Raw genomic sequence first — 9852 nt, 5'->3', positions numbered from 1 at the left:
GCCATGCCAGTGTACACCTGGTTCTCGGGTATGCTGGTGTCCTCCTGGGAAATGATAAGTAGTGTATAGGGAAGAGAGTCACCTGACAGCAGAGAGCGACTGGTGAGTCTTCAAGACACAGAACAAAGATTGCCAGCACAGGCCAGGGGCGCCAGGAAGATGCAGTCTAAGGAACTCAGCGGGGTGTGCATCCTCCAAGCCTTCCATTTCAGGCATCTAACTTCCAAACCTGCAGAATAGCATACTTGTGGGGTGGTACGCCATGTGCTTTGCGTCATTTTAGTATGGTAGCCCTAGAAAACAAATACAATTCTATTTGGAATGGGTTTTTTTTTAAATAGCCATTTGAAATATTTGGATAACCATATGTAAAAATATGAAACTGGATCCTACCCTACCCCAGAAACAAAATTTAATTCAAAATTAATCATAGACCTGCATGTAAGATGTAAAGCTATTAATCCCATAGAAGAAAGCATAAGCATTCCTAACCTTGAAATAGGCAACTGTTTCTTTTCTATGAAACAAAAAGTACAAGAGGAGACAAAGCAACTTCAACAGATTTTCAAAGCTGAAACATGTCTTCAAAAACACCTCCAAGGATATGAAAAAGAAGGACAGAAAATGTTTACAAATCATGGTAAGGAATTTACATCAAGCACACACAGATACATACACACACACACACACACACACACACACACACACACACACACACACGCACAAATACTTTCATGTACACACACACACACACACACACACACAGACCTTACAACTCAAGGGTAAAACACAACATAATTCCTAACCTTGGAAAACAACTTAAGTAGACATTTCTCCAAAAGTTATAAGGAAAAATATACGGGATAAATAAAGGATGCTTAAAACCAATGGTCATTTGAGATATGCAGATGAATGCCACAGGGAAAAGGAGAAGTAGGAGAGGAGTGGGCATCAACAGTAGAGACACTGGGATGAATGTGGACAAACCTAACTCCTCATCCTAAGCATTAGAGGAAACAGTCTATCACCTCCACAAAAGGTAAAAACCATGTTGCTACATGACCCATAAATTTTCCTCCTAACTCTGTACTCAAGAGAATTAAAAACATGTCCACACTAGCATTTGTCATCATTTGTTGTTTTTTTTTTACCTTAACCCTTCTAATTCAGGTGAGAGAAAATTTCAAAGTAGTTTCAATTTGCAGTTCGCTGATGTCTGAAGATGCTGGACATTTCCACAAATGCCTCTCAACTATTTGTTTCAGGCTCATCTGGATCTGATGAAAGAGGAACATTTATTCACTGCTGGAAGGAATGCCTACCAGTGTAGCCAATATGAAAATTAGTGTGGAGGTTCCACATAAAGCTTAAATTAGATCTACCACGTGATTCAACTATAGCACGTGTCTGTACATACTCAAAGGGCTCTGTTTCCTACAACACAGGTACTTGCTCATCCATGTTCACTGGTGCTCTATTCATAATAGCCATGAAATGGAAACAGCTTAGCAATCTGTTAACTGATGACTAGACAATGAAAATGCAGTATATTTGCACAATGAAATATTATTTGAAAAAAATTAAATCTGAATATAAATGGATGGAGCTGGAAACAACTATTCTTATTGAGGTAACCTAGACCCAGAAAGACAAACATCAAATGTTTTTCTCTCATGTGTAGATATTACCTTTGAATCTTCAGATATTTGTTTTTCATTTGGAATATCCATAGAGGTCGGAAAATTACTAGAGGGCCCTGGGAAGGAAGAAAGGGGACTAAGATCATTTCTATTAAGGGTGAAGGGATTCTAGAACAGTAGAGTTAAACTATGGTGAGGGAGCAGAGGGTAGGGTAAAGGAAAGAATATGGGTTAGAGGGAAGTAATACTAAAAACCTGTCAAAAAAAGTCATGTGGAAACTTACTATTATAGAAGCTTCATACATAAATGTGTGTATGTGGTGTGTGTGTGTGTGTGTGTGTGTGTGTGTGTGTGTGTGTGTGTGTGTGTGTGTGTGAAGAGTTTAAATGGAGTCACACTATGACAGAGCACTAAAGCCCCCAACAAACCAGAATCCCCTCCCAGAACCTAACAGTAATACATTACATACTTGAGCCACAGAACATGGAGCATCAAACTGGTCCTGACCTTGAAGCCATCCCACCTGACTAGGCTTCATAGTGCTGGAAGGTTCTGTGAAACTACCAGATGATAAAAGTGATCAGCAACCATACCCCGTTATGAACTCTGCAAGATACAATAATGACTGGCATAGAAAGGGAAGCCTTCTAGTACAATGGTGGCACAAATACAATGGAGGTAACCAGCCACTATTTGATTGGATTTAAGTTTCATTCCATATCTAACACCATTATCAGCCCAAGATTCTATGGCTCAACAGGTCATAGGCCATAGGGGAGAACCTGCTATGATTATTCTGCTAAATGGACATAGTATTAAACCAAGCCCTAATGGCATACGATTATACCATAGATTAGTGTATCTGTCTACCCTCATCAGAGAAGTTCTTTTTAAAAAATTATATCATGTAAGACCTTTCCTGTGTTTGATAAATATTTCCCAGGTTCCATTGCTAAGAATGTGCTGTCTAAGTGCCTATTTAGTGTTCAGAGATAAAACTCCACTTTTTATTTGGTTTTAAGTGTATATAGAAAGTCATGATAGGACATAGTAATCATAGTGGTCAGACATGGAAGCAGGGAGAAAAATACACATGTGAAATAAACAGTATTTTGACAGAGAGCGGGGGCAGGGGGCGTGGGAAGAGAAAAGGATAGGTAAGAAAAGAGAGCGAGTAAGAGAGAACATGAAAATGAATGAAACTGAGGCTGGGTGTGATAGCACACACCTTTAGTTCTAGAACTGGGGCGGCAAAGGCAAGCAGATCCAACTTAACTCAAGGCCAGCCTACTCTGCAAAGCCAGTTTCAGGCCAAATACATAGGGATACAGAGTGAGGCCATGTCACGAATAAGTAACTAACTAAATAAACAAATAAATGGAGAAGCACATGGTTGTATGGTTATATCACAATGTAGCTATCCTTTTGAAAATGCTATAGTGCCATTTGTAGGCCATCTGTGTAACTTGCGTGGATTACCTTGTTTATACATAAAAGGAACACTAGAGAAATTAAACACTAGTTTTTCCTATGTGCTTTCTAGCTCTTCACTTCCTATTGAGTGATAGGTAAAGGGAAATACTGCTGGGCATTGGTATATTTAAATAAGTAGTATAACTGGTCAAGGGTCACAGAGTGAAAAAATCTGAGCAAAATAGTATAAGAAAAAAAAGCATTTTCTACAATGCTTTCAGACCTTTTATTACATATACCTTATAAATTTCTAGTGGTAGCTGTGTATAGTACTTACCCTTTGCGGTCACTCTGAGCAATAAAGCTGCATGAGAAAGGAGCTAGCCTTTAAAAGACCCTTGCTCTTGCACCTTACCTGGGCAGCATAATAGAGCCAGCCCTGCACCTCACTTGGGCAGCATAATAAAGCTAGCCTTGCTGGCATAGGTGTGGGTGAGCTGGCCAAAAGAGCAGGAGAGTGGGAGAGCTGTTACCCTTGCCAGCATGGCATTGGGTGAGCAAGCAGGGGCAGTGCTGGAGAGTTTGCCCTAGTGATGTGAGTGCAGGAGAGCTGAGGGGCTGGCCAGGGTCTTGAGTCATCCCACCCCAGCATCTATCCCATCTATGAAGTGCTGCAGCATGCGAGGGGACCAGTCCTACAGATCCAAAGCTGTGGGATCTCCACGACCCAGGGCAACAACAGGATGTAAGAGAGAAGTCCTGGTGAGGTTCCAGTGTGGATAGTGTAGCAGAAGCCAGAGGCCTCAAACCAGCCCAGTGACTCATTACAGTGAACATTTGTAAGTAAAGAAGTCCATGATAGGAAACACTGTGACACACACACAACAGCTTCCACAATGAAATTTTTTTTTTCTTTTTCTTTTCTTTTTCGGGAGGGGTTGCAAGGGTGGCGGGCAGCTACAAAGGGATGGGAGATAAATGGGATTGGGGTGCATGATATGAAATCCACAAAGAATCAATAAAAAGTTACATTTTAAAAAGACCCCTGCAAAAATAAAAAAATAAAAATAAAAAAGACGCCTGCTCTATGTTCCCTGTAACTATAGATTGTTAAGGTAAAAACAGTCATTTGAAAGCTTTGAGCCCAAGACTCATAACTCTTCAAGGTGCTGAAAATGGGTAACTGTTGAGGGCTCAGCCCTAAGTAGGACATTTATATGAACCTCTGAAAGATCCAGGGAATATCCAAGAAGGGGGGGGGGGTTGGAAAGAGTTGGAAGATATGGGGGAGCCCTGTGACATGCTGTCTTCTGGTCATGGCGTGACCACCAGACTCATGAACCCACAGCAGCGGCTACAGCCTTGCACTGACCAGATCAGTCAGCATCCAGCACACACAGGAGAGAGGTTCACAAGACAAGTGTCGGAGCTATTGGCTGCTGGGCAAGGAAAAGCAATTTTTCTTCTGGGGAGGGGTTCCTGCATGTTGCCCGAGCTCTCAATGGATTTTCCTACACCCATGTGCCTGCTGGCAGCACTTACTAGACTCCGTAACTTATACAACAAAAGCACAAAAGGGAACATGAAGGTGGCAATGAAGGATTAAAGAGTATGGAGGATTAAAGGGAGGGGTTGGTTTGGGTATAATCAAGATACATTGTGTTTCTGTTTTGAAATTGCTAAAAAAAAAGAAAGAAAGAAAGAAAGAAAGAAAGAAAGAAAGAAAAAGAAAAAGAAATGAGAGAAATCCCAGGTCCCTAGAACTTAGCAGTCACATTGTAGGATACAACACAATATCCTACACCCAAAGAAATCCCTATTCACACTCTCAAATGTGCGGAGTAACAGGCGTGCTCTGGCTACCAGCATGTTAGAGTACAGACTCTGGAGAGATGTAATCTAAGCAGTGTCACTGAGAGACTGTGACAGTGAAGGGGTTTCTTCATCTTTCTGCACTTTAATCAAAGTTCTAGATTAAAATCGTGCCAAACTCACAGAGCTGTGGTTATAACTAAGTAAGGCATGCTGTACTCAGAATGACCACCTTATCTGTCGTGCCTTAAGAGTGTGTTTTTTGTTTGTTTGTTTGTTTGTTTGTTTGTTTGTTTTGGTATTATCAATCAGAATGAGAAGAGCTCTTAAGGAGCTTGCTATTGACAGGAGGATTACAGCTATCTGATCCCAGCTTGGGCAGCATGCAATCCTTCTCAAAATTTAAAAAGATAGAGAAAGGTTAGAAATAAATCATGTGAAATAATATATAGTTTGCCTGTACTGTCCATGTAAAAAAAAATAGCACTATGTCGTTTGCATGGAAAATTCAATACAATTCTAGTACAATTTGAAGTTAAATTAAACAAGCAGCGAATCAAACGTGCTTGGGAAAGACAGCTAACTCACCCTGGCAGCCAAAAGACAGGTTAAAAGTCCACTCTGCAGGAATCATAGATGACAATTCAAACCCTTTAGTTAGGTACCCTGTTTCTTAGAAAACCTCACAGCCCTCAAAGTCTACTGGTAGCACCTATACAAGAACCTGGCAAAGAAAGTTCGTCTTCCTTCTCTACCCACTTAATTATTTTATAAACAGAAGCTCCTTGCACTTCTGGCATATACAGACTAACATAAGGTGGTATAGACCACCTTAGAGTGTCCAGTGCTTTGTCACACTTAAGATGCCTGAGCCTATAGACTACCCTGAGTGACTCACAGAACCTAAGTAGTAATTTCCCTCTCAGAGTTGAGCTTAATCTATGTGTTAAACTATCTTAAGCATATATTATTAGCCCCACTGGTCATCTCCCAGAAATCTCATCTTTGTCTTTTTGCAGTTTTTTTTTTTTATTTCTAAAGTTAAGTAGAAATAAAAGCTTCAAGGCAAGATACCCTATCTTGATTGGGAAATGAGCAGATATGAAAACCTTGAAACTTTTTATCTCATGACTAAATATACCAACCGTAACTGAGGAATATTTAAAAAGTGGAGGAGCTTTAGACAGCAAACCTGAGGCATCACAGCCATGGGTGCAGGGCAGAAACTAGACCTGGCAGGTGTTCCGAGGCATCACCTCTGAGCATCCATGACTTCTGTTGTCACTGGAATTTGAAAGGTCTCTCTCTACATCCTGAGATACTTTTCCCACTGCTGGCACTATGTTTGGGAGATCATGGAGCTTTGGGGAGGTGGGGCCTAACAGGAAAAAGCAGGTACTTGGAATGGCCCTTTGAAGGTTATGCCTGTCCACGGTCCCACCGTTGTCCCCTGGTGCACTGTGGCGGTACAGCGAGGCTCTTCCAACACACTCTCACCACCATGCTTTTCCGGCCACCATGGACCAAGCCCGCTCTGAATCCTTGAGCCAAAGTAAAGACATCTTCCCTTAAGGTGTTTCTGTCCATTACAGCAGTACCAGCTACCTTGAGCCAATTTCTAAATTTCAGACAGCCCTCGGAAGGGGATGTTTGGCCAGCCATAAGTAAGGCAGAGGGATGAGGTGACGATCTTCAGCTGGTACCAATGACTACTATCCGGTAAGGCCCTCATGCAATGGAGTATTCTCGATAGAAGGAAAGGAGCAAGCTTTACATAAAAACATGAGGGATACACGCAGACAATCCATCCCAAATGAGCGATAGTCTCCAGGAGTTCTGCCAGTGATGTTAATAACAATCCCCATTCATAGGATTTTGTAACTATAAAATAGGAGGAACAATCTCATCACTCACTTCTGAAAACCCACCATCTCACAAATGAGGCCCGCGACGTGTGGTAGGTCAGTGCAATTCTCATGGTCACATGCCTTTGACATGTCTGAGTCGTGACATACTTTATACCATCAACATACTCACTAAAGAAATGAATGAAGAAGTTTCTGTATAGAAATATGTGAATAACATCCCCGTGATTCAGCTTTGCAAGTGAAAGGATTATTCTCAATGCTAGTCTACCACCTTTATTTTAAAATATAGAAACTGAAATGAGTCACATAAGGCAAGACAAACGGGAGCAGAATTCTCTGCTGAAGCTCAAGGTCTCACTCTTACCCGATACGTGTTCCATTTTCCAAGGCCCCTTCCTGTCTTCCCTGTCATTTACAAATCTCACAGAATGGAGAGGCACAGCACAGTCTATGCACAGGGGAGCTGAAAGCCAGTGTGACTCATACAGGGGCCCCGACATGAAGGACGTTTTTTGGCTGCTTGGAATTTTACTCAGAACTTATGAATCTTGAACTTTCTCCTCCTCAGTGTTCTAGAAGCCCTGCCCCCTAGATGCCACTGATCCTGAAGGGCTCTTTTCTGAACATAAGTACCTCCTTTTCTTACCTTGTTACACACCCACCAAAGATGTAATGGGATATTCACCAAAAGATCTATTCCCCAAATCTGAAGTCATTGGACCAATAGCAAGTGGAAGGTCCAAAGGGAAGGAGATAACTCTGCATGTTTTCTCTGACAGCAATGTGACATGTGTCCTTAATTAAAATGTGTCCCATAGTAGTATCCATCTAGAACCTAGGAATGACTCACTCTATGCAGCTATTTGAGCTTTATCTAAATACAATATTTTAATACATCAGGGCCAGGCTACAATAGCAATTAATGCTATCAATTGCATGGGTCCAGCCATACAGCTCAATGTGCCTTAATCTTAAAAGTGAGTTGAACACTGGTACATGTAATATTTTCCTTTTCCAGTAAGTATATATGCCCAATGAGGATAATTACAAACTCTTAACAGTTACTGAAGGGGGCTGGAGAGATGGCTCAGAGGTTAAGAGCACTGACTGCTCTTCCATAGGTTCAGAGTTCAACCACATGGTGGCTCATAACCATTTACAATGTGACCTAATGCCCTCTTCTGGCATGTAGGAGTACATGCAGGCAGAGCACTGTATACATAATAAATAAATAAAAAATCTTAAAAAAAAAAAAAACCAGTTACTGAATAGAACTGGGTTCTCACCACCACTGCAAACACAAGCACACCACAGGACAAAAAACCAACAGATCAGAAGTTAACTCAGGAGCTGGAGAAATGGCTCAGTGGTTAATAACACTGACTGCTCTTCAAGAGGACCTGAGTTCAATTCCCAGCACCCATGTGGTGGCTCACAACCATCTATAATGTGATCTAATGCCCTCTTCTGGCATAAGGTGTACATGCAGGCAGAGCACTGTATACATAAAAAATAAAAAATAATAAATAAATAAAGTAAAAATTCCTTTAAAAAAAAAAAGAAGTTAACTCAGCAGCTGGAAAGTACTGTTGACCATGCAGGCTATTTGGGGTCTTCACGCTAGCTATTAATCTCAGGTGTGGCTCTTCATGATAACAAGAGGGCTGCTTCTGCTCAGGCAAGTCCCACACAATTGCATCAAAACACAGCAGAGACAGTTCCCCCAGACCACTGTGTGGGTTCCCTCTCTCAGTCAGCCACCCTGATCTCCCCTCTACCCTGGAAGAAGAGGGAATGAAGTTCTCTTTTCAGTTAGCATCTGCAAGAAACACATGGCAAAGCCTCTCCCATATGTGGAACAGAAGTATGCGACACAAAATCAGAAAAGAGGATATTTAGGGAGAGGAAAAGGGACTAGTGGTAAGGGGAGAAAGGACATGAGAAGGTGATTATAGGGGTGAATACATACAAATATAATGATACACATGAATGAAAAATATCATAAAACCCATTATCTGTACACTTGAAAGTTTATGCAAGAGGAACTTTGTTAGAATTTCTAAAACATACAAATGGGAAATGTAAAAATATATCTCATATCTCATATATAATATCACTCATATATATATGCATATATATGTATCTGTGAAAAAAACTATGGAGTAAACACTTAACCTTATCATCAATTAGCTATGTGATCTCAAACAGGTCATTTAACCTTTGACCCCCTTTATCTAGGAAGAGAAGTTATTTTACGAATATTCTCCAAGTTCCTTTTTAGTCAAGGAGGTGAAAGTTCAAATCAATAAACACCCAAAACAAAAGCCAGCATGGCTAAAGCCAATTGACTTTTCTGGTCTAATTCTGTATGCACAGTATGTCTAACACAGTGAGGCCCATTAGCTCCTACCTCCTCAGAAAAGTTATGTTAAGACTGCGTGGGAGAAAAAGTTTCCACTGATCCCAAACAATAGTCACTCACTGAGATATAGATACAACCCTCTGTGCTGGTGACAGGCATGCCACCAGACACCTCTAAGGACAGGTCTGAGCCAGGCAAACAAAAACATAATAAAGTAGAATTAAACACAGAAAATCTAATCTCCCAGAGGTGAGCACTTCAGTACTGGACAGAAGGACCCCCCAAGACATGTTTAAAAGCAGAAACATTTCCTTTGTGCATGTAATACAGTTACTTCATTGCAATCTGATATACAAATGGTCGGTTTCCAAAGGTACACACTCAAAACTCAAAAGTAAATGTTAACCACTGGATTCCACCTTCACTACCACCACCAACCCTGGGGAGAGGGGTGCCCTCACCATAAACATCGTTGGGTATTTTGGTTCTTTTAGGGGATATCTCTGTCTACTTAAGTCTTCCTCTTGAATCCGTGAGAAAGTTTGGCATCTGGGAGACTAAGGGTGGCACACACAAAGTTGGATGTTGATGGCAGAGAAATTTAACTTTGTCACCTGACTAGTCATGAAACTGAGAACACTGTGGGCAGATGTGAGCTCTACCCTGACTTATTTTGACTAATAATCTGGGTTGGTTCTGGGCCAATCTCAGCATTCTCCATCACCATCTCCTACACCAAGCCTGAACTGCCAGATC

The 9852-nt window shown here is 41.2% G+C and overlaps 1 long non-coding RNA gene across 1 annotated transcript; it reads right to left on the bottom strand.

Moving 5' to 3' along the window:
* Nucleotides 1-241: 241 nt before the first annotated feature.
* Nucleotides 242-2242, bottom strand: LOC311589252. Its single transcript, XR_014776471.1, has 4 exons — nt 2111-2242; nt 1689-1756; nt 1152-1277; nt 242-293 (listed from the first exon to the last, which is right to left on the bottom strand). It is a non-coding gene; the product is annotated as an uncharacterized lncRNA (long non-coding RNA).
* Nucleotides 2243-9852: the final 7610 nt, after the last annotated feature.

This window comes from Acomys minous (assembly GCF_964271855.1).
Source record: "Acomys minous genome assembly, chromosome: 18".
Taxonomy (NCBI): domain Eukaryota; kingdom Metazoa; phylum Chordata; class Mammalia; order Rodentia; family Muridae; genus Acomys; species Acomys minous.
This window is presented reverse-complemented; position numbering and strand designations above follow the sequence as displayed.